General features: G+C 39.3%; 1 protein-coding gene across 2 annotated transcripts in view; it reads right to left on the reverse strand.

Moving 5' to 3' along the window:
• LOC137265498 (alpha-1,6-mannosyl-glycoprotein 2-beta-N-acetylglucosaminyltransferase-like) overlaps window positions 1-17,941 on the reverse strand; it is an 83,821-nt gene extending 65,880 nt beyond the window's left edge. For both annotated transcript variants that reach the window (XR_010954933.1, XM_067800913.1), the window contains exon 1: window positions 17,838-17,941. The gene's annotated coding sequence lies outside the window, so the exon portion shown is untranslated. The remainder of the gene's footprint in view (window positions 1-17,837) is intronic.
• Window positions 17,942-24,738: the final 6,797 nt, after the last annotated feature.

Below are 24,738 nucleotides of genomic sequence, written 5' to 3' on the forward strand. Positions count from 1 at the left end.
ATAGTCATGTTACTGGCAGTTGAGCATGTTGACTTCTAACTTTCTAGCCTACCAATACTTGAATAATTTAGGGCTTTCCAGAAAAAGGTCTTAGTTCAGTTTCCGATCTACTCACTACTCCAAGTGATGACAATTATAGAGTTTGCTGCAGATACAGTATTCGATCTACTCACTATCTAGTGTGACCATAATTTGTGAGTTTGAAGACATGGAACACATGCTTGATCTATTCACTTAAGGATGATGACAAGTTTGTACTCAGTGTTACAATGGGATCATAACCTTGTAGTTCATGGATGACTTGGGACCTGTGTTCTATCTACACATTGTTACAATGGGATCATAACCTTGTAGTTCATGGATGACTTGGGACCTGTGTTCTATCTACACATTGTTACAATGGGATCATAACCTTGTAGTTCACAGATGACTTGGGACCTGTGTTCTATCTACACACTGTTACAATGGGATCATAACCTTGTAGTTCACAGATGACTTGGGACCTGTGTTCTATCTACACATTGTTACAATGGGATCATAACCTTGTAGTTCACAGATGACTTGGGACCTGTGTTCTATCTACACATTGTTACAATGGGATCATAACCTTGTAGTTCACAGATGACTTGGGACCTGTGTTCTATCTACACACTGTTACAATGGGATCATAACCTTGTAGTTCACAGATGACTTGGGACCTGTGTTCTATCTACACACTGTTACAATGGGATCATAACCTTGTAGTTCACAGATGACTTGGGACCTGTGTTCTATCTACACATTGTTACAATGGGATCATAACCTTGTAGTTCACAGATGACTTGGGACCTGTGTTCTATCTACACACTGTTACAATGGGATCATAACCTTGTAGTTCATGGATGACTTGGGACCTGTGTTCTATCTACACATTGTTACAATGGGATCATAACCTTGTAGTTCACAGATGACTTGGGACCTGTGTTCTATCTACACACTGTTACAATGGGATCATAACCTTGTAGTTCACAGATGACTTGGGACCTGTGTTCTATCTACACATTGTTACAATGGGATCATAACCTTGTAGTTCACAGATGACTTGGGACCTGTGTTCTATCTACACACTGTTACAATGGGATCATAACCTTGTAGTTCACATATGACTTGGGACCTGTGTTCTATCTACACACTGTTACAATGGGATCATAACCTTGTAGTTCACAGATGACTTGGGACCTGTGTTCTATCTACACACTGTTACAATGGGATCATAACCTTGTAGTTCACAGATGACTTGGGACCTGTGTTCTATCTACACACTGTTACAATGGGATCATAACCTTGTAGTTCACAGATGACTTGGGACCTGTGTTCTATCTACACATTGTTACAATGGGATCATAACCTTGTAGTTCACATATGACTTGGGACCTGTGTTCTATCTACACATTGTTACAATGGGATCATAACCTTGTAGTTCACAGATGACTTGGGACCTGTGTTCTATCTACACACTGTTACAATGGGATCATAACCTTGTAGTTCATGGATGACTTGGGACCTGTGTTCTATCTACACATTGTTACAATGGGATCATAATCTTGAGGCTTTGCAGTTTACACTTCTAGCATGAGGACAGGTTTGAGGTTAGCAGTAGACCTGAGCTTGAACTACTGACTCATTAAGTAACCCAAACCATACCAGTATTAGATGGATCTGTCAGCCGAAAAGACGCTCTATAACAGCTGACAGCAACCAATCTAGTTATGTGGAATCCATTGACAGTGTGAGACACCATAAGCTGATAGTCCCTCAAGCATGATGACACATACAAAAAATGGATCTGATTAGAGTTATCAAATTTCCAACTGACTTGAGCAAGATAATATTTATTCACCTATTTCTTTTGAAAACTGATGAGAAAATAAGACTAAAGCTTATCATGTGCAGACATGCAAAAAACATTATAAACACACAATGTATACCTACATTTAAGTCTTTCTTTACAAAGGAGATACTCATATCCTTTAATGATTTCTGTAAAGTGCTTCAGTGTGGGTTGTCTGTAAATAAACATGCTTCATCTGGCTCTGGGACCTAAATGTTTTGATATATATATATTCATAATATCCTGTTTACAATACAAATACAAATAATGACTTTTTGCCCCTGTCATACCTTTCACTAATGGTGTTACACCTGTCAACATGTCCTGCTGATTACAAGTAAGGCTAGCACGAAGGTAATCCTGTTCTGTGCTGGATTTCATCTGCACTGTTAGTTTAATTCCAGCAAGTTCATTTTCAAGTGTCATGCAGATCCATTAAAATGGTTTTCTAACACAAGCCGTGAAGACAAAGCCTGATGATGCTGATTAGGCAATCAGGAATACCTAGTGTGATCACGGTAACTTGTGTCGAGAAGTAGAGGCATAGAATCACATTGCAATCGTTCCTATCTTATCTGACTTCCTGATATTCATGGGAACAGATCGTTACTGGACTTAACTGATCACCTAAAAACAAGAGGCAGTAGGGTAGCCTGGTGATAAAAGAGTTTGCTCGTCAACCTGAAGACCTCAGTTCAATTCCCCACATGGGCAACATGTGTGAAGACCATTTTTGGTGTCCCCGCTATTGCTGAAATAATGTCAACATGACTAAACAGAGACTAAAGAGGAAATAATATGCTATGTAAGAGCGCCAGGAAATAATATGCTGTGTAAGAGTGCCAGGAAATAATATGCTGTGTAAGAGTGTCAGGAAATAATATGCTGTGTAAGAGTGCCAGGAAATGATATGCTGTGTAAGAGTGTCAGGAAATAATATGCTGTGTAAGAGGGCCAAGAAATGATATGCTGTGTAAGAGTGCCAGGAAATGATATGCTGTGTAAGAGTGCCAGGAAATGATATGCTGTGTAAGAGTTCCAGGAAATGATATGCTGTGGCTGTGTAAGAGTGCCAGGAAATGATGTGCTCTGGCTGTGCAAGAGTGCCAGGAAATAATATGCTGTGTAAGAGCGCCATGAAATCATATGCTGTGGCTGTGCAAGAGCGCCAGGAAATGATATGCTGTGTAAGAGTGCCAGGAAATAATATGCTGTGTAAGAGTGCCAGGAAATGATATGCTGTGTAAGAGTGCCAGGAAATGATATGCTGCGTAAGAGTGCCAGGAAATGATATGCTGTGGCTGTGTAAGAGTTCCAGGAAATGATATGCTGTGGCTGTGTAAGAGTGCCAGGAAATAATATGCTGTGTAAGAGAGCCAGAAAATGATATGCTGTGAAAGAATGCTGTGAAATGATACGCAGTGTAAGAGTGCCTGTAAATGATATGCTGTGTAAGAGTGCCAGAAAATGATATGCTGTGTAAGAGTGCCAGGAAAAGATGTGCTGACATCCAATGATTGAGAAAAAAACAAAGCACCTTTGAGCAGCTGAACACGATATTAGCACTATAACAAATTGTCATACAATGGATAGTGTTCTCGGCAGGATAAGCCAGCAGACATTTTCTGTATCTGCTGGGGTCATGTTCAGATATCGATGCATATTAGAGAGGTCATATGCAAAGTTAAGGGACTACCTCCACAGTGTAAACAAAGAAGAGTTAAAGAGAATAAACATTAAAAGAGTGTTTGTTGTTCTAAAGGTTAATGCGGTTATTGAACTTCCACATGAGTTAGTTGTTACTTTTCAAAGGTAAGCAAAGATTTGTTGACAACAATACGCTTTTCAACAACATAAAAGCTTACTGGGAACTAGATGACATAATGCAGTCAAATGAGTGATCAGTAGAATATTGCGTCAACGAGCTTGTGACTAAACATATTACTACGCATATATTTGTGACATCATAGATATGCGGGCACATCCCACGAAGTTTAGCTCTATGATCTATGGCAAATGAAATTGAATTTATTTAAACAATAAAGTAAGAATGACACTGTACGATAAATAGGTTATGACACTGGTGTGTTTTGGGATGGTTAATATCCTGCAAAGGAATAAGCACAATGTATTTAGAGCGCCTAGGCTTGTTAAATACAATGTTTATTCCTAATACAGGATATTAATCATTCCTAAACTCACTCGTGTGATAACCTATATTTACATGTAGGAGTGCTAAGAATCTACTACTTCAAAACATAGAACAAACATAGAACAAACACTGAAGAAATACATTATTATTACAGTCTTAACATTCTGTAACTCTCAATTCCAGGAAACCATTTTTGATGGCACTTCTCTCAAGATTTTGAAATATCGATATACTAGTGAAGAAACTGGTGTCTGAATGCAGTTTTACACCACCTTCAGTATTACTCCAATTATCGCCTTTTGTGTTGCGAACAGTCTCAGCCAGTGGAGTTCACACATCTCTCCACCCTTCATCTCACATGTTGGAGTCTATATGTTATAACAGCATGAATTCCCAAAATGAGAAGAAATGAATGATCAAGTAAAGGTAACAGCTGCTACAGCCCTGTAGAAGTGACTCTACTGATAACAGGTCCATCAATGAACAGGTGGAGGCTTCAATGTTGAAATACCATGCTAAAATGGTTCTGAAAATGATTAAATTACCAGATATTTCAATAAATACTTAAGGCTCTTAGCCCTATTCCCGGCGAGCAATGATATTTCCTTGATCAAACTAGTTTGTCGAAGAACAGTTATTCAATATGTAGAAATAAACATACAGCAGATATTCTTTAAATTAGAAACACAAATTTCCCTGAAATTTTTGTACAGTACCAAACATTTTGGGGTATGTGATTAAGATTACCCACAATAGTTCAATAATACATGGCCTACCAACTCCTTCCACCATCAACTTTGCAAGCAATACCCTGCAGAGAACACAGATCCTGCTAGGCATAAGCGAGGTTATTCTCTGTGACTTGAAACACTTCATCCCGCCTGGATTGTCATTTGCATATCCATCACTGGATTGAATGTTGCACACTCAGTCTCAGTTTATTACATCATGTTCACAGTGTTCACGAATAGTGTCTGACCCTCTGACAAATCCTGTAGATTTGCCAACGGTCAGAGAGAAGTCCCCTACCTGCTGGCCCCAGTGTCTGACAGAATATATCACAATAACTTTGTCTGAAGTTGTTATTTGTGGCATGTGACACTTGTTCACCGTGTATAAATTTATGTTTATAATGTTTGCCCTTGTATAATGTTAATAATTTCAGTGCCAATTATGAGCAATGTTAAATCTGAAATGTGTGTTTAATTTTATTCTTTGGGTCCTGTGAATTTTCAGTGACATCTGAAACTTACAGGACCCAAGTCCTGTTACTTTGAAACACCATTCATGAACACTGCTGTTCAGTGACGGGTAATATACACAGATGCATTGACATCACACAGCTGTAACAAAGTTGACTGGTTCTGTCAGTTTCATGCAGTAAGTGAGTGCATGCAAAGTGAAATATTCGGGACTATTACCAGTTCTCTCCTATTAAGTTTAAATCCTCTGATTCATCTGGAACTAGTGAAACATACAAGGAACTATTTTCTGTACATGAGTTCACAGATTTAATGTGTTACAGGTGCAAGCTCTTAACATCCCTCACACTTCCTGCTGTGAGGAAAACGGAACTGACACTGGATGCTTGTGTTGTAACAGTATTTAGTCTCTGTTTAGTCATGTTGACATTATGCAACACTGTGGAATGAAAAAGCATGTTACCATAGTAACATTGTTACACAAAATTTGGAAAAATCCAGCAGTTTCAATCCTAGATAAAAATTTAGCACCCTGCCTCTTATCACCTTGAAAACAATATACTTTGGCACATAGCCGTGGAAATGCAGGACACGTCAGAAGTAGTATTAATTACTGTCATACAAAATGGCCTATCTGTCATTTCCTGCACTAAGCACTACTCAAGTACTCAAACATTCAATCTAAGCACAAATGCATCAAATTAATGATTGAGTGAGTGAGGTTTGTGATTAAAGTTTGTTGAAATAGTACTGATCACGAACAACTTGATGCTAACCAGATTCACTTATAACCCTCCCAATAATCTGGAGTCCATCATGACATTCACACATAACCCTTCCACCGATCTTGGATCCATCTAGAGATTCACATATCTCCCATCGGCTTTCCAATGATTTTAAGTCCATCGTGAGATTCACACATCACCCATCATCACCGAGTGCAGCACCTCTAAAACTAAACACATTTCTGTTCCTGTTGAATGACTGGAGTTAGCGAACAGTCCATTCAGTGACTACCAGAGACCAAACCCTGACCTACTGCACGACATGACCCATCCATGAATACCTATGCAGAAATATTATCTGTGCACCAGTGTGATATGGTTGTTGTGCTATTACGCTGAGATACAGATAACCACCCACCAGAGGAGATAAACGTGCACAGACATTTATGAACACTTACACTTGTCAGAATCACACACGCTATACTCACGCATGTTTCATTTACACAATGTACACACGTCAGCTACACTTTGTGCAAACACAAATGATAGGTACATGTGTCAAACCCATCTGACAATTAGCTGTCTTGGCCAGAAGGGCAGCACAGTGGTTAAAGCTATCACTTGTCACAAGGAAAGTCTGGTTCTATGCCCATTAACCTTAAACATACTGATCATGTTGACCTTATTGACAAATAGGACCAGGCATAGTGACCCTTCCATCCTCTACATATTCTGTTGGAATATATACCATTAAACAAGTAATGAATATTGAATTTACAAGATTGATTACATGCAAATGATGAAGCCAAGGAGGGAAACAGATGATGAAGAGAAATTTAGGAAAAATGTGACAATGTATTCCAATCCTTCGGAAATGTTTCATCTGTATGGATATACATTACTTTTTCTCATATGCACTGGCATTGGCTGGTGGTATGCACGAAAAATGGAATATGTATTTTTTTTAGTGATGCATATACCAGGCAGCGTATCCCAGTGATCTCACTTGAAACAATGGTATGTAATCATTGAACAAAATTAAACTCCATGTTCATTGTTTATTCTAGACCATGCCCGTGCACAATAACATCTAACATTGCACACTGTAGTGCATAGGCGGGTCATGTTGGCGCATCCGTAATGTAAATCTGAAACTCATCACGGGTTTGTTTTTGCTTGGCAACTCAAGCAAAAATCAAAGGCGTCTTTTCTTGTTGACATCACCTAGCTTGCAAGTTTAAAAAAGAAGTTAACTCATGTAGGTGTCAACAAGTAGTGCATGACTGAAAAGTTTCACAGCCCACGATATTTTCTAAAAGACCCACATAACTGATTACCAGTGGGCCAAGGGGTTACTTTGTAGAAATGCTTGAATGAACACTGCATGCCATTCTCGATATCTCCAGGGTATACCTCCACTATACCCTGGATGCATCTACGGCTCAGCCTGATGAATTTATTACTTCCTTTGGCTGTCTTTTTATCCAATCAGATGTCTACACTTGGAAGTTGAGCATACCAATCACAACACAATTTGCTTTTTAAATTATCTAACCAATTAAACTTTGCAACACAAATGACAGAGAGGTACTCTGAAAAAGGTAGAAGGAGTTCTTGCATATTTAAAAAAATTTCGAACCTGTCAATTTCTTTGTATGATTTGCCCAGATTTCGCTCATGTATCCAGGGATACTTGAGATTTATCGAAATGTATACCCTGGCGATATAGAGGATGACTGCATGCTTACTTTTCAGAAAATGAAAATGGAAAATACTTCATAGTCATGTTACTGGCAGTTGAGCATGTTGACTTCTAACTTTCTAGCCTACCAATACTTGAATAATTTAGGGCTTTCCAGAAAAAGGTCTTAGTTCAGTTTCCGATCTACTCACTACTCCAAGTGATGACAATTATAGAGTTTGCTGCAGATACAGTATTCGATCTACTCACTATCTAGTGTGACCATAATTTGTGAGTTTGAAGACATGGAACACATGCTTGATCTATTCACTTAAGGATGATGACAAGTTTGTACTCAGTGTTACAATGGGATCATAACCTTGTAGTTCACAGATGACTTGGGACCTGTGTTCTATCTACACATTGTTACAATGGGATCATAACCTTGTAGTTCATGGATGACTTGGGACCTGTGTTCTATCTACACATTGTTACAATGGGATCATAACCTTGTAGTTCATGGATGACTTGGGACCTGTGTTCTATCTACACATTGTAACAATGGGATCATAATCTTGTAGTTCATGGATGACTTGGGACCTGTGTTCTATCTACACATTGTAACAATGGGATCATAATCTTGTAGTTCATGGATGACTTGGGACCTGTGTTCTATCTACACATTGTTACAATGGGATCATAATCTTGTAGTTCATGGATGACTTGGGACCTGTGTTCTATCTACACATTGTAACAATGGGATCATAATCTTGTAGTTCATGGATGACTTGGGACCTGTGTTCTATCTACACATTGTTACAATGGGATCATAACCTTGTAGTTCACAGATGACTTGGGACCTCTGTTCTATCTACACACTGTTACAATGGGATCATAACCTTGTAGTTCACAGATGACTTGGGACCTGTGTTCTATCTACACACTGTTACAATGGGATCATAACCTTGTAGTTCATGGATGACTTGGGACCTGTGTTCTATCTACACATTGTTACAATGGGATCATAACCTTGTAGTTCACAGATGACTTGGGACCTGTGTTCTATCTACACACTGTTACAATGGGATCATAACCTTGTAGTTCACAGATGACTTGGGACCTGTGTTCTATCTACACACTGTAACAATGGGATCATAATCTTGTAGTTCATGGATGACTTGGGACCTGTGTTCTATCTACACATTGTTACAATGGGATCATAACCTTGTAGTTCACAGATGACTTGGGACCTGTGTTCTATCTACACACTGTTACAATGGGATCATAACCTTGTAGTTCACAGATGACTTGGGACCTGTGTTCTATCTACACACTGTTACAATGGGATCATAACCTTGTAGTTCATGGATGACTTGGGACCTGTGTTCTATCTACACATTGTAACAATGGGATCATAACCTTGTAGTTCACAGATGACTTGGGACCTGTGTTCTATCTACACATTGTTACAATGGGATCATAACCTTGTAGTTCATGGATGACTTGGGACCTGTGTTCTATCTACACATTGTAACAATGGGATCATAATCTTGTAGTTCATGGATGACTTGGGACCTGTGTTCTATCTACACATTGTTACAATGGGATCATAACCTTGTAGTTCACAGATGACTTGGGACCTCTGTTCTATCTACACACTGTTACAATGGGATCATAACCTTGTAGTTCACAGATGACTTGGGACCTGTGTTCTATCTACACACTGTTACAATGGGATCATAACCTTGTAGTTCACAGATGACTTGGGACCTGTGTTCTATCTACACATTGTTACAATGGGATCATAACCTTGTAGTTCACAGATGACTTGGGACCTGTGTTCTATCTACACACTGTTACAATGGGATCATAACCTTGTAGTTCATGGATGACTTGGGACCTGTGTTCTATCTACACACTGTTACAATGGGATCATAACCTTGTAGTTCACAGATGACTTGGGACCTGTGTTCTATCTACACACTGTTACAATGGGATCATAACCTTGTAGTTCACAGATGACTTGGGACCTGTGTTCTATCTACACATTGTTACAAGGGGATCATAACCTTGTAGTTCACAGATGACTTGGGACCTGTGTTCTATCTACACACTGTTACAATGGGATCATAACCTTGTAGTTCACAGATGACTTGGGACCTGTGTTCTATCTACACACTGTTACAATGGGATCATAACCTTGTAGTTCACAGATGACTTGGGACCTGTGTTCTATCTACACACTGTTACAATGGGATCATAACCTTGTAGTTCACAGATGACTTGGGACCTGTGTTCTATCTACACACTGTTACAATGGGATCATAACCTTGTAGTTCACAGATGACTTGGGACCTGTGTTCTATCTACACATTGTTACAATGGGATCATAACCTTGTAGTTCACATATGACTTGGGACCTGTGTTCTATCTACACATTGTTACAATGGGATCATAACCTTGTAGTTCATGGATGACTTGGGACCTGTGTTCTATCTACACATTGTAACAATGGGATCATAATCTTGTAGTTCATGGATGACTTGGGACCTGTGTTCTATCTACACATTGTTACAATGGGATCATAACCTTGTAGTTCACAGATGACTTGGGACCTCTGTTCTATCTACACACTGTTACAATGGGATCATAACCTTGTAGTTCACAGATGACTTGGGACCTGTGTTCTATCTACACACTGTTACAATGGGATCATAACCTTGTAGTTCACAGATGACTTGGGACCTGTGTTCTATCTACACACTGTTACAATGGGATCATAACCTTGTAGTTCATGGATGACTTGGGACCTGTGTTCTATCTACACATTGTAACAATGGGATCATAACCTTGTAGTTCACAGATGACTTGGGACCTGTGTTCTATCTACACATTGTTACAATGGGATCATAACCTTGTAGTTCATGGATGACTTGGGACCTGTGTTCTATCTACACATTGTAACAATGGGATCATAATCTTGTAGTTCATGGATGACTTGGGACCTGTGTTCTATCTACACATTGTTACAATGGGATCATAACCTTGTAGTTCACAGATGACTTGGGACCTCTGTTCTATCTACACACTGTTACAATGGGATGATAACCTTGTAGTTCACAGATGACTTGGGACCTGTGTTCTATCTACACATTGTTACAATGGGATCATAACCTTGTAGTTCACAGATGACTTGGGACCTGTGTTCTATCTACACATTGTTACAATGGGATCATAACCTTGTAGTTCACAGATGACTTGGGACCTGTGTTCTATCTACACACTGTTACAATGGGATCATAACCTTGTAGTTCATGGATGACTTGGGACCTGTGTTCTATCTACACACTGTTACAATGGGATCATAACCTTGTAGTTCACAGATGACTTGGGACCTGTGTTCTATCTACACACTGTTACAATGGGATCATAACCTTGTAGTTCACAGATGACTTGGGACCTGTGTTCTATCTACACATTGTTACAAGGGGATCATAACCTTGTAGTTCACAGATGACTTGGGACCTGTGTTCTATCTACACACTGTTACAATGGGATCATAACCTTGTAGTTCACAGATGACTTGGGACCTGTGTTCTATCTACACACTGTTACAATGGGATCATAACCTTGTAGTTCACAGATGACTTGGGACCTGTGTTCTATCTACACACTGTTACAATGGGATCATAACCTTGTAGTTCACAGATGACTTGGGACCTGTGTTCTATCTACACACTGTTACAATGGGATCATAACCTTGTAGTTCACAGATGACTTGGGACCTGTGTTCTATCTACACATTGTTACAATGGGATCATAACCTTGTAGTTCACAGATGACTTGGGACCTGTGTTCTATCTACACACTGTTACAATGGGATCATAACCTTGTAGTTCACAGATGACTTGGGACCTGTGTTCTATCTACACACTGTTACAATGGGATCATAACCTTGTAGTTCACAGATGACTTGGGACCTGTGTTCTATCTACACACTGTTACAATGGGATCATAACCTTGTAGTTCACAGATGACTTGGGACCTGTGTTCTATCTACACATTGTTACAATGGGATCATAACCTTGTAGTTCACATATGACTTGGGACCTGTGTTCTATCTACACATTGTTACAATGGGATCATAACCTTGTAGTTCACAGATGACTTGGGACCTGTGTTCTATCTACACACTGTTACAATGGGATCATAACCTTGTAGTTCATGGATGACTTGGGACCTGTGTTCTATCTACACATTGTTACAATGGGATCATAATCTTGAGGCTTTGCAGTTTACACTTCTAGCATGAGGACAGGTTTGAGGTTAGCAGTAGACCTGAGCTTGAACTACTGACTCATTAAGTAACCCAAACCATACCAGTATTAGATGGATCTGTCAGCCGAAAAGACGCTCTATAACAGCTGACAGCAACCAATCTAGTTATGTGGAATCCATTGACAGTGTGAGACACCATAAGCTGATAGTCCCTCAAGCATGATGACACATACAAAAAATGGATCTGATTAGAGTTATCAAATTTCCAACTGACTTGAGCAAGATAATATTTATTCACCTATTTCTTTTGAAAACTGATGAGAAAATAAGACTAAAGCTTATCATGTGCAGACATGCAAAAAACATTATAAACACACAATGTATACCTACATTTAAGTCTTTCTTTACAAAGGAGATACTCATATCCTTTAATGATTTCTGTAAAGTGCTTCAGTGTGGGTTGTCTGTAAATAAACATGCTTCATCTGGCTCTGGGACCTAAATGTTTTGATATATATATATTCATAATATCCTGTTTACAATACAAATACAAATAATGACTTTTTGCCCCTGTCATACCTTTCACTAATGGTGTTACACCTGTCAACATGTCCTGCTGATTACAAGTAAGGCTAGCACGAAGGTAATCCTGTTCTGTGCTGGATTTCATCTGCACTGTTAGTTTAATTCCAGCAAGTTCATTTTCAAGTGTCATGCAGATCCATTAAAATGGTTTTCTAACACAAGCCGTGAAGACAAAGCCTGATGATGCTGATTAGGCAATCAGGAATACCTAGTGTGATCACGGTAACTTGTGTCGAGAAGTAGAGGCATAGAATCACATTGCAATCGTTCCTATCTTATCTGACTTCCTGATATTCATGGGAACAGATCGTTACTGGACTTAACTGATCACCTAAAAACAAGAGGCAGTAGGGTAGCCTGGTGATAAAAGAGTTTGCTCGTCAACCTGAAGACCTCAGTTCAATTCCCCACATGGGCAACATGTGTGAAGACCATTTTTGGTGTCCCCGCTATTGCTGAAATATTGCAAGAAAGCAGTGAAAAATCTCTACTCACTCATTCATCAAAACTTCACAAACATTGAAACAGTTCCATTAAATTCTAAACAAAATGAATCTCTTATCCTGAACAAGCCTTAGTTCCCTTCCTTGTTTTTGCAATGTTTGAAGCCCATTTCTGGTGATCCGCTGCCATGACGTTGCTGTAATATTGTTGAGTTAAACAACATAACAAACAAACAATATAAATTCATGCCCAAAACTCGGGTTCAGTTCCTCATTTCTTATACTGCCCACTGTGATATTGCTGGAACAATAATAAAACCACACCTGTACAATCTAGACAGGTAATACATTGTATATAAGCATGTACTTCAAGCAATGTTTGGAAGGCAGACCTGAGACATATTTCATGTCTGTAACATCTGAAACATGTCTAGTAGATGAGGAGTCCAACTTTCAGTGAACTGATGCACAACATGATTTAATTTCTCCCAAGGATGCAGTGATGCATATCAGTATGACTCTTAATTACTATGTCTGTTAATTACATATGTTCCAAGAGAGCTTTTCCACAAAATACATCCTTTTCCTGTTACCATGCATTGTCAACCTATCTCACATACATTTTTCACAGTAATACAAATTCCTAACGGTAAAACTATACATCAATAGTAAGTACTGGAATTACAATAATCATCACAAAGTAAGCCTTTTTCTGTGAGACTAGCTGGTACAGCCAGATATTGATATATCTGCACCATTTGTGCTGTACAGAGAGTACACAAGCAAGTCTTACACCATGTGCTGCTAGGTGACAATGGGCCTTCAATTTAGTCTTAACTTACTTACAGTAACTGCTGCTGACTCCTGTTGGAAGTTCACACAGATGCTTGTTCAATTCAAATAGGCAACTGAGTACAATTAACACAATTAAAATAGTCCTGAGACTGAACAGTATTTAGGTGGGGTCCCTAACAGCAACATTATTTAGTGTGGTCTGACATGAAGGGTAGTGGTAATTGTTGTTTAAAGGCACAATTTCACATATTTTAGATAATATTTTGGCAGAAATTATGTAATCTATGCACTAATTTTAGTTTCCTACTGATGCAGTAAAAGACTTGTTATGCTTTAAGACATGCTTGAAATCGATAATTGAAACATCGAGGCAAACAGAGAACACTTGCCATTTATGGAATGTAAACAATTGTTCTATCCATCAAAAACTGTTGCATGCAGTGTTGTTGGTGTTTGCCAAACTGGTTTCAGTCAAAAGTTGTTCATAGGATGCTCGTAGAGAACACACCAAGGGACATAACTCCACTGGGTTCGCTTGAAACAATGTTTGGCCAGTAGAGGACGCGAGAGTTGATTTAATGAAACAGTGCATTAATTCATTTGAACTTTTTAATCTAATATTGCAATCTAAAAACATACTATTGCCTGAGGGTTGATAATTAGTATTATTGAGAAAAATGTGTTATTTATTTTAGAAGAGTGTGGAGTGAAATATTGTCTTTAAATTTCATGATCAGTATAAGGTCATAGTGAGAGAATCTTAATACGAATGTAACACCATGATAAGTGAAGCTACAGCTGAGGATTTCAAAGTATTGGTAATATTACACAGTTCAACTTCAATCATTCATACATAATTATCCATGTATATAATACTTCACTTCTTGATATTAGTCGTCACGTTCTTGTAAAAGTTCATAATTTAATTTAATATAACGTGAAGTGAGTGAGTGTGTGAGGTATTACACTGCTATTGGAAATATTGGGCCGTGTACATCAGAAATGGGCTTTAGACATTAAACCAATGTGAGGAATCAGACCTAGGTCCGCTGCATGACAAATGTACGCTTTAACCAGTAGGCAAGACCATTGCCCCTTACTGTAAAATACATCGTTTAGACAATAATGGTTGTCAATATTGTCAAGGTTAAATATGAAATATTTGATTTTGTTGATCTGGTGACAAATTGTCTTCATAAATCAATATAAAATGATGAACATGATAAAATATTCTGGCAAAGCAGAATCTCTGAATCTCTGACTAGGAGTGGTACTATAATGCCTTCATGACAAACAAGGGCGTTCTGGTGAACTGGAACTTACTTTACATGTATAAATACAAATACTTCAAAACCTCAGTGACCTCCTCCTGTTATGATCATTGCTTTTACTACTCTACCGAAAGAATTTGTTTAAAGGTGTGAAAGTCCAAAACTGACAACACTCCCAGTTTTTTACATTTGGGAAAAACTGCATTTTCTAATAACATCAACATTCTTCCCTACTGTCCATCCACAGTGGCGTGACTACACAGAACAGGAAGGTCGCAGTTTCAAAACTCTGTGTGTGAATTTGTTGATTTAATCGAAATGTAATCACCTTTTCACTTTAACCTTGTATTTTTTTGTAACACAATGATTACTAAAACCTCTTCAGTGCACATTGCAACACAAACACACATATGCTGATCTGTCTTAATTAAGCTAACCAAACCTCTGTATACGCAACACATCGACTGATTGTAAATAAGAAGAAATACTGGCGTTAGTGTCAAGAAATTAGGAGGAACCCTGTAGACCCTGGTTAATCTAATATTGTATAAATAACATGATTTCATTGCTGAGCACTGAGGAATCAATATTATATATTGATACAATGACACCCACAGTGGCAAGCCTAGCATGACTGTGAAAGAACTGTCAGGTGCCTAGACCTCTGTGTCCCACTCCCAGTAAGATTTTCCTAATCTCTTTTATGTCCAGCTCTCAACAGCTGTGTCCAATCAGAGATATGGCTTTAATTATTTATAGATCTGGAACCACTAAGACATAAATGATGATACTATTTATATGATGTTGATGTTTATATTATTGACAAAGTAGTCTAGATTCTGACATGGAAAAAATTGTGGAATTCATGGAATGGAAACGTGGGAAGAACGGGAATCTCATAGGCTCAAAACTGACATAATCAGCGCAAAATATTCCCATACAACCAACAAGAACTGCTTAAAAAATGCAGCACACACAGACTGGTTTTGAGGTATTGGGGTCCTGTATTTGAGTCTCATTTCCACTTATAATCGTTCAGTTGCATTCCATATGATTAACTTGCATAATCTTTGTGCTGCCAGTATGGTCAAATACTGGATTACCTCATCATGATCATAAAGCTTCTAATCTATCTTAAAACTGAACAAAGAAATGGCAACAAATACATCTGACCACTGACCAAGGTAACAGACATGGCACCAGGAGCAGACTAATGCTCAAGATGCTGATCACTGGATCGTCTGGTCCAGATTCAGTTATTCACAGTCAATCACAATATGGCAGGAATATTGCTGAGTGTGGCACTAAACAACAAACCTACCAACCCTTGAGATCACAAGTAGCATATTGAAAGTGATGAAACATTCTGAGTGATTTAATTACGTCATGGTTTGTCATATGGCAAGCAACAGAAACATTTCAAGAATGTCATTTTGGCATGCACTGCTGGTAAAATTTACACACTGTCTGTATAGCGTACACCTAACATGACAAATGGCTATGAGATAAATGTCATGTATTCGTCAATTTCTGGGTGTTATTGAGTATTTGAAGCACTGGAATTAATTTAGAACTGACTGTGCTAGCCAGATATTTCAAATACAACATTTTAATACTTCAAATACCCAATAACACCTGTAAATTGGCCAACACGTTGTTGTTATCACTAAAAACAGAAAAGTAATCAAAAGGTCCACATGCATTTTTCTGTCTGCTTTCAGTGACATCGTGTACGGGTTCAGAAGTGAAGTGTCATCAGCCGGCCCTTCGCATGGTAGCATCTGGCAGTGCTCATTTGAAACATTATTCCAACGTTATGTCACAAGATAATTTGAATGACGTCACTACTCCTGATGAAACAACAATACAATTGTGTGCGATAACTGTGTGCATTATTACATAGCAAGCCATATTGCAATTTCAGAATTGAATACCCTTTTCGAGCAATCAGATTAAAGAACACAGTGACTTTGGCTTACTATAGATATTTGGTATGCCAGTCAAAGAATGATAGCACCCACAGTCCATATAACCCACTGACTTTTGGCAGTGTTGAAAGTTTAGGAGTTGCAGGTTCAGTATTATATAAACAGCAGGCTATAATTATGACAAGGACCTCATAATTCTTTCACTGAGCTTTTAAAACTTAAATGTCAGGTACAAACACATACTATCTTCACTTTACCATAATTATACATTGTGACCAAACAACTGACATTTCTGCCGTACTAACAATATCACGTAAGGAAGTTGATTAAACAAAATTTCGCAGACAACAGATAGGCATGTTGTGTTTATCATCTGACATAGTAGGGGTTCACAAAAGGAATTCTTGTCGCCCGTCAGTCCCCGTTATTGGGACAGAAGCTTAATGGAGGAGAATCGTCGCCTGAACTTATACGGTTCTTGATTATTTATCAAACGTGAATACGTTGTTTTCGTAAGATCGACGCTGTGTTGGAGGTCCTAGCCATGTGGCTGCCTGTAGCCCTGACATCCTCACTTGAATTTGACAGAAATCACTAGGCTGTGTTATAGACACTCATGGGGTGTGAGGTAAGAATATTATCTGTCCCCTTCATATCTGCACATTCAGGCCCCACATCCACTATTGATATATTTCAACACAGTCAAAAACACGACCTCATCCAAAATAGTATTGTGTGCCCTGATCTTCGTGAAGACGTTAGTTTGATATCATTAGGCCTAGCGATAAATGTTCATCTCGGTGAGGGAGAATCGCGCAACTGCCGGCCATCGCTGAGGCGGCGGTTGTTTCATGCAATACATCAAAACTCGACCGCATTTTTAACAAACAGAAACTCAGACACGAACCTGCTCGTTTTCCAATCCAGGGGTTACATTTTCCAACTGACAACCAAGACAATATCTTATCGTCCTTCCTTCTTTTCTGAGGCAGCAGCCATATTTGTTTTCGGAGCGTGAAAGCGAGGCCAGTTCCACTTCCTTTGAACTTTGGTCTCTTCTCTCTATCCCTAATTTCGCAAGGCCCGTCTCGCTATCATCGTTACTTACGTCTAAGAGGTGTGACTCGACACACATAATACGCAACCGCGTGACCTTACGAATATGTAGATGTTCTTTTGTTGACCTATCGCTTTTGTCGCTAGATATTAATCCCAAAACAAAAAGGATTCAACAAACATCGTCTTTGACGAAGGGGAGGGACCACTTATCATTCCCGACTTATCATTCCCGACACAAGCTGCGCCATTAACACAATTGCCAGTGGCTCAGTTTACAACAAAGACAGTGGGTCGCGAAGAAACGCCCCTGGCTATCATTACATACATACAGTTGTATACATGTACACGAATTCATGTACTCACTTTTACCTTTATAAAGTACTTTTTACATCCCTATAGTAAACATTACTATGTTACCCTTCCGGTTTTCCTAACAATGAAATGTTTTAATTATTGTTGTTATTTTAGATTAACAGATTAAAATATAAAGCAATAGAGATGGGGGGATGATTCTAGCATCATTATCGTTTTGATTATTTTCGTCATCAAAGGAGGCACACTTAAAACTGTGTCTTATGTTTTGTGTTCGGAAAAATAATACTTCGATTTTCAGAATACCTGTTTCAAAGACGGGACTTCAGAACAAGTGACATGACCCACCGCCTTCTGTGTGAAAGGTGAACGCATTCACCATTAGGTAGGTTACCCCGCCGCTTGACAATCTATTCTAGTCCGTATTAGGTGCAGGTGAAACCGCTTCCGCTCCACATATACCCAAAGCTGTTTGAGAAAGGCATTGCATCTGTTCATGAAACTTAATGAAATAAAGCACTATTCTACCTTCACGGCCATCAAGGGTCCTGAAGGACCATAAAAAGAATGGTCATAAAAAGTCACATATACCTGACGTAACTGAAATTAGGGTCCAAGCATGCTGTCTACACCGGACTATTTCTTTAGTCCGACGAGTGCCGGTTTAGACAGCTTCCACTGTAACTAGGAGATAAATACAATACCAAATTTAGAGCTATTATAATTTCGTTATATACCTCTGATTTTCCAACACAGTAAGTTTACCCCATTCTACCATAACCGCGTTATTCAGATTTTAAAGACATACATAATGCTTTGGAAAATCAGAGGTATATAATGCTATTATATACCTCTGAATTACTTTGATTAACCAATCAAAATCAAGTGTTTACGGAAGTCATGATAGTATTAGGAGATAAACAGGCTGTGTTGGAAAATCAGAGGTATGTAACGAAATTATAATATCTCTAAATTTGAAAGGCGACTGTGCTTGTCGTAAGAGACGACTAACGCAAACAGGTGGTCAGACTTGCTGACTTGGTTGACACATGTCATCGGTTCCCAATTGCACAGATCGATGCTCATGTTGTTGGTCACTGGATTGTCTGGTCCAGACTCGATTATTTACAGACCGCCGTCATATAGCTGGAATATTGCTAAAACTTAACTCACTCACTCACTCACTCACTCACTCACTCTGGTCCTTAATTGATAAATAATGCTTCAAGAAACAAATACTAGCGAGTGGAAGATAGCATTTCCATCTCTTCCTTGCAGAGCTTCCAACCCCCCAAAGAAAAAAAGCTTGAGAAGCCGGGGCCAGGGGCTGCAGGCCCCCGCCGGGTCCAGGGCTGAAGCTGAAGAAAAGTAGTGTTTTTAACACCCTAAAAGTGCTTTAAAATTACCATGCTGAGGAAAAATAAGAACATAAATGTTGGAAAATACAATCTTTTTACATTTTTTTTAAAAGCGTGAGATTATCAATGTCTGCCGTGAGAGCGTGACAAATGCTTAAAAACCGTGAGTCTAAAGCCAAAGGCGTGAGAGTAGGCAGGTCTGTCCTTGTAAAGGAAACAGAAGTCACTCAGTGTAATTCATGGCGTGATAATGTTCCAAGTGTTTAAGGGCGTTGGGGTAGTCTAGTGATTAAGTCGTTGGGTCGGCACCGAAGACCAGGGTTCGATTCCCCACGTGGCTATATTGTGTGAAATGCGTTTCTGGTATCCAACGTCCGCCGTGATATTGCTGGAATATTGCTAACAGCTACGTAAAAGGACATCTTACTCACTCCAAGAGTATGACATTGTACAGTAGGGGGTGTGAGCGGAGAGAGTGTCTTCACTGTTGTATTTAGACAACGGTCTGGAAGGTACTACAGGGTACGAGAGCCTGATGGACCTTCCCACTATGTTCTAATCCAGGGATTTAGAAAATTTTCCGGTGTCTCTTCCTTTTTACGTATAACAGGGACGCTAACTTTTGTCTGTTATCTAACAGTACATCGCTGGTTATAAGAAAACGGGTACCGGAGGTGGTCATCACTTAATACTGGCAATGAAATAACTTTGTATTGATAGGTATGAATTTATAAACTTTTTAAAGCCATTTGGTAATTACATCACACTGCTTTGCTGCATGTTTGTTTGCTTCATACCAAGTTCTTTTACGATGGCGGTGGGATAGCCAGTAGATAGTTTAGTTTAGCGGGGACACCAGAAATGGGCTTCACATATTGTATCCAATGGGGGAATCAAACCACGAGATTCGGTGCGACGAGCGAACGCTTTAACCACTTGGGCTCTGAAAGTAACGATCCACTCATTCAATCTATTCTTGGCTGGACATATTTAATCCTTTCAGATATTGTTTTTATTTTTATGAAACTGAGTAAAAACTTCATTTCCTCTTAGAAACAAGATCGTAACTTTGAGTAGAGCATGAAAATAAAATCCAAAAAATTAACAGACTGACAGATTTTATTTTTGAAAAATATCGTGTATTCGCCGCGATATTGTCATGTCAAACAATTTTCTCACAACACAGTATCGGCTGCTATTATAAAGTTTTCGCCTCATCCTCACCTCCCGGAGCAAATAACATTATGAGATATCATTTATTTGCATGAGTCATTCGGGGCGTTGCCTACATTTGTAGCCTCTCGGCAAACACGACACGATAAAGAAAATCACAGGACGAAAACAGACAGCATTACGCAACATTACAAACGAAGGAGACGTAAGAATGGACTTCACAAGTTTTGGGAAATTGAACCAGCGCCTATACTACTAGGCTACCCCACCACGCCGAACGTGAAGAATAGTACCAATATGGAATTAGAATTTTGAATGGATTGTTACAGATTGGACTACACTATTTTACCTATATATACCTGGTTTTCAAAAAGTACTGTGATATTTTTCTGAGAACCGGTATTTAGGGGAAGAAAATATTTCAGAATCTTTCTGCTTTAAGTTACTGTACAACCTGTTTTTGAGATTGATATCAGAACCATATCATTTGTTTTTATTTTGTCTATTTATATACAGAAAACAGGGCCTAGGTGTACAATTATTTACAGTCATTGTCAAACTGCCAATGTTTTATATACGTATCGCATTGCATAATACGGAAACGTACTCTGCCTCCTCAGTCAAATATTATCTTTTCCGCCATGCTTTCATTTGAACATGCTATGCAAGTATGGACAAAGCGCAATACAAATCCACAATACAATACCAGTATTGTGCAGTATATTGCAACACACTTTATACGCCAATACACCACCCTATTTACAGATGACATTCGCAGTATCGTGTATTGCCATTTGTGTAGTAGACCGGTATATGGCTCTTTGACAATGGGGCGGTGGGGCAGCCTAGTGGTTAAAGCGTTCGCTCGTCACGCCGAAGACCCGGGTTCGATTCCCTACATGGGCACAATGTGTGAAGCCCATTTGTGGTGTCCCTGGCAAGCCTCGGATATTTGTTACTTATCAACTCGTGTTGATATATATTTGATATCAGTAGACACTTGGGTGAGATTCTGTTTATCATCCACAATCATTCTTCATTAGTTTTCGATGAAATATGTTCCTCTCCGAACAGAGCACTGACATTAGATTTGCCGATGAGTAGAGGATCTTATCACACGGTATTGGCTGCACCAGATGCAACAGAGCCAATTCATATGGTTGCACCAACCAAATATTGACCTCACCACGTCAACAGCCCGATCGCTGTCACTGACCTGTCCGACTTTACTGTTTTAGCACAGTTCACAAAACTATACGTCCTGAGGGTGGTGTTGACAATTTCAATCAGAATTGTAGTTTGTGTTTCCGTACTCTCTACATACATTCCGTACTTGTCTACATACATGCGACACTTGAATAAACTATGTCTGCCTGTCTGCCTATGAGCGTGTAACAGACTTGTCATGTTTTCCCTGGTCAACCATTTCACCTGATACACATCACAAGACCTGTTTAAGAACTACGGCAAATCTATACCAACAACACTGCTGCTATGCTCTTGTGTGACACTGTTACCCGCGCTGTGTGCAACTCAACAATGGAAATCACCCGCACGAACAATATTTTCTTGCCCTTGTGCAGCCTGAGTGTAGGGACCAATCCTGTATCAACCTACAGTCTGTGTCCATTGAACAGATAATGCGATCCCTCATACAGGTGAGGACCTCGAACTAGAACACATCATTTGTGGTTGTGCTACTGGCACATGATGGAGTAGCTTATTCCCTTCATCATCTCACTGATCATGTTTGGAGGGCTATCCACATGTTGTCTGCAATCTGACACCTTTTCATTCCTTTTTTTCTAGTATTTCAATGTCAGCAATTCTGATTTTAACATCATCGTTCCGATGGGGGTGAAGAGACTATTTGCTGAATATGTCTGTGCTCGCCTGTGCGACAGATGTTTCAAATCGATTTAAGTAAACCAGAGATATGTGTTATTCGTACAGGGGGCGGTGGGGAAACCTGGTAGTTAGGAGTTGTCTCGTCACCCCGAAAACCGGGTTCGATTCCTCACATGGGTACAATGTGTGAAGCCCATTTCAGGTGTTCCCCGCCGTGATATTGCTGGAATATTGCTAAAAGCGGCGTAAAACCAAACTTACTCACTGACTGGTATTCGTGCACTGTTGCCTCCCTTCGACTTCTCTCGGTCATAGCAAGTTCGTCCGTCCACATGGCGGTATGGCGCTAATAATTTTAAAAAATATTTTTTTGTTTCTATTGTTCAAAACAATGGCAGAGGGGGTCGACGTTAAAGCAGAAAGAAACACAGCAGGAACTCGCATGCCAGAGATTATACAGACCAAGGCTCCAGGTAAGGGCCGAATCGGCGTATGTACGGATGAGAAATATGCACGACATGGTAGGGAAATATCAGAAAAAGTAGCAAATATGCACCACAACAATGGTGTGCGGTCTTAGAATCATATGCGGACGTATTTAACTGAAACAGTGTTGCTATATTGTTTATTGACCTGTTTACACAAGAGTAGCAATGTTGTGCATATATGATAACTTACACGCCATTAAATTCCATTCAATACTCTAAGTGTATTCTTAACTTTTCCTAGCACTCGTATCTTGAAAGAATAAAGCGTGCGTGTTGAAAGATTATTTGGAGCCCTGATATATACTTTGCTATCTCCCTTAAAGGATTCGCTCTTGTCACTGACATGTTTAAATCAGCTTTTTACATGTTTCAGTGTCACTACGAGCAAATCTCACCTTGAGAGTTCTAAATCTGATTTGGGAAGACTAATTTGCGTCCAAAGTGTTCTGATGAAACTAAGGCTGCGTCTATTTCCCATACGAAATTTGATTTTTGTTATATGTAGTTCACTTTAAAACCCTGATACAACACATAACCCTACCCAGAGTTCCAGAGGCCAGCATAGTATATTATGTTGAATCATCACTGCGCCGCATTTAGGTACGACGTTCTGACAGAAACAATCAAAACCAAGTTTACAAATAATGTTTGATAGCGTTACCAGATGTCAAGGTCAACGGGAAGAGATTTTATGAGAGCTTCAAATCAGAACGTCGCCTGTTCAGCATCGACGGTTACAGCCCTTCAACCAATGTCCACAATATCCATCATTGTCTCATCCCGAGTTTCAAGTCCTTTCGCCAGGACAAATCTTCACAATATTGATCATTGATTTACTTGGGGAACAAAATCCTTGTGTTCCTGTGACCTTAACAGAAACCACCCCATCACTGATAAAAATTTACTTACCCCTTGACCCGTCAATGCGTAATGGGTGGCCCAGATAAACTGTGATATAACTGGAGGATAGTCTTCGTCACTCATGCACTCACCCTACAGACCCAAGTCATGATTCATTGATTGGTCGCATGGCCTACTTTGAAACATGCCAATGATCTCCAGGGGCGAATAGAACTTCTTGAGAAAGGAGGGATGCACACTATTGAGAAAAGGGGGTGGGGGTGCACACTTGCACTTCATTTTCATCCGAGCTTCAATGGTCACATAAGAAAATTTGAGGACAAAGGGGTGGTGTGTGTGTGCTAAATGGCTTATAGAGCGTGATGTTAACATCTCTGAGGGGCTTCCACTGAAATTGGCTGTAAGGACAATCTTTATGGATGCATCACCTGAATGAAGAACATGTACTTATCGTGTATTGCTGTTATATATAGTCGCACAACCTACTTTAAAATGAACTACAATACGATGAACTCGTGCTGTCTAGAGCGTGACGTACGTGTCGTTTATCGCTATTATATTCTGGCTGGGAACAGTTTCACAAAGACATCTCGGTGCTAATGACCCTAGACTGTAATTGTTTTGATATAAGCAGAAAAGTAGCTATACTTCCGATCAGGGAGTAACTCTATACGTTCACTTACACCCGTTAATCCTTCTTATTGACTGT

Source organism: Haliotis asinina, chromosome 15, assembly GCF_037392515.1.
Source record: "Haliotis asinina isolate JCU_RB_2024 chromosome 15, JCU_Hal_asi_v2, whole genome shotgun sequence".
NCBI lineage: Eukaryota > Metazoa > Mollusca > Gastropoda > Lepetellida > Haliotidae > Haliotis > Haliotis asinina.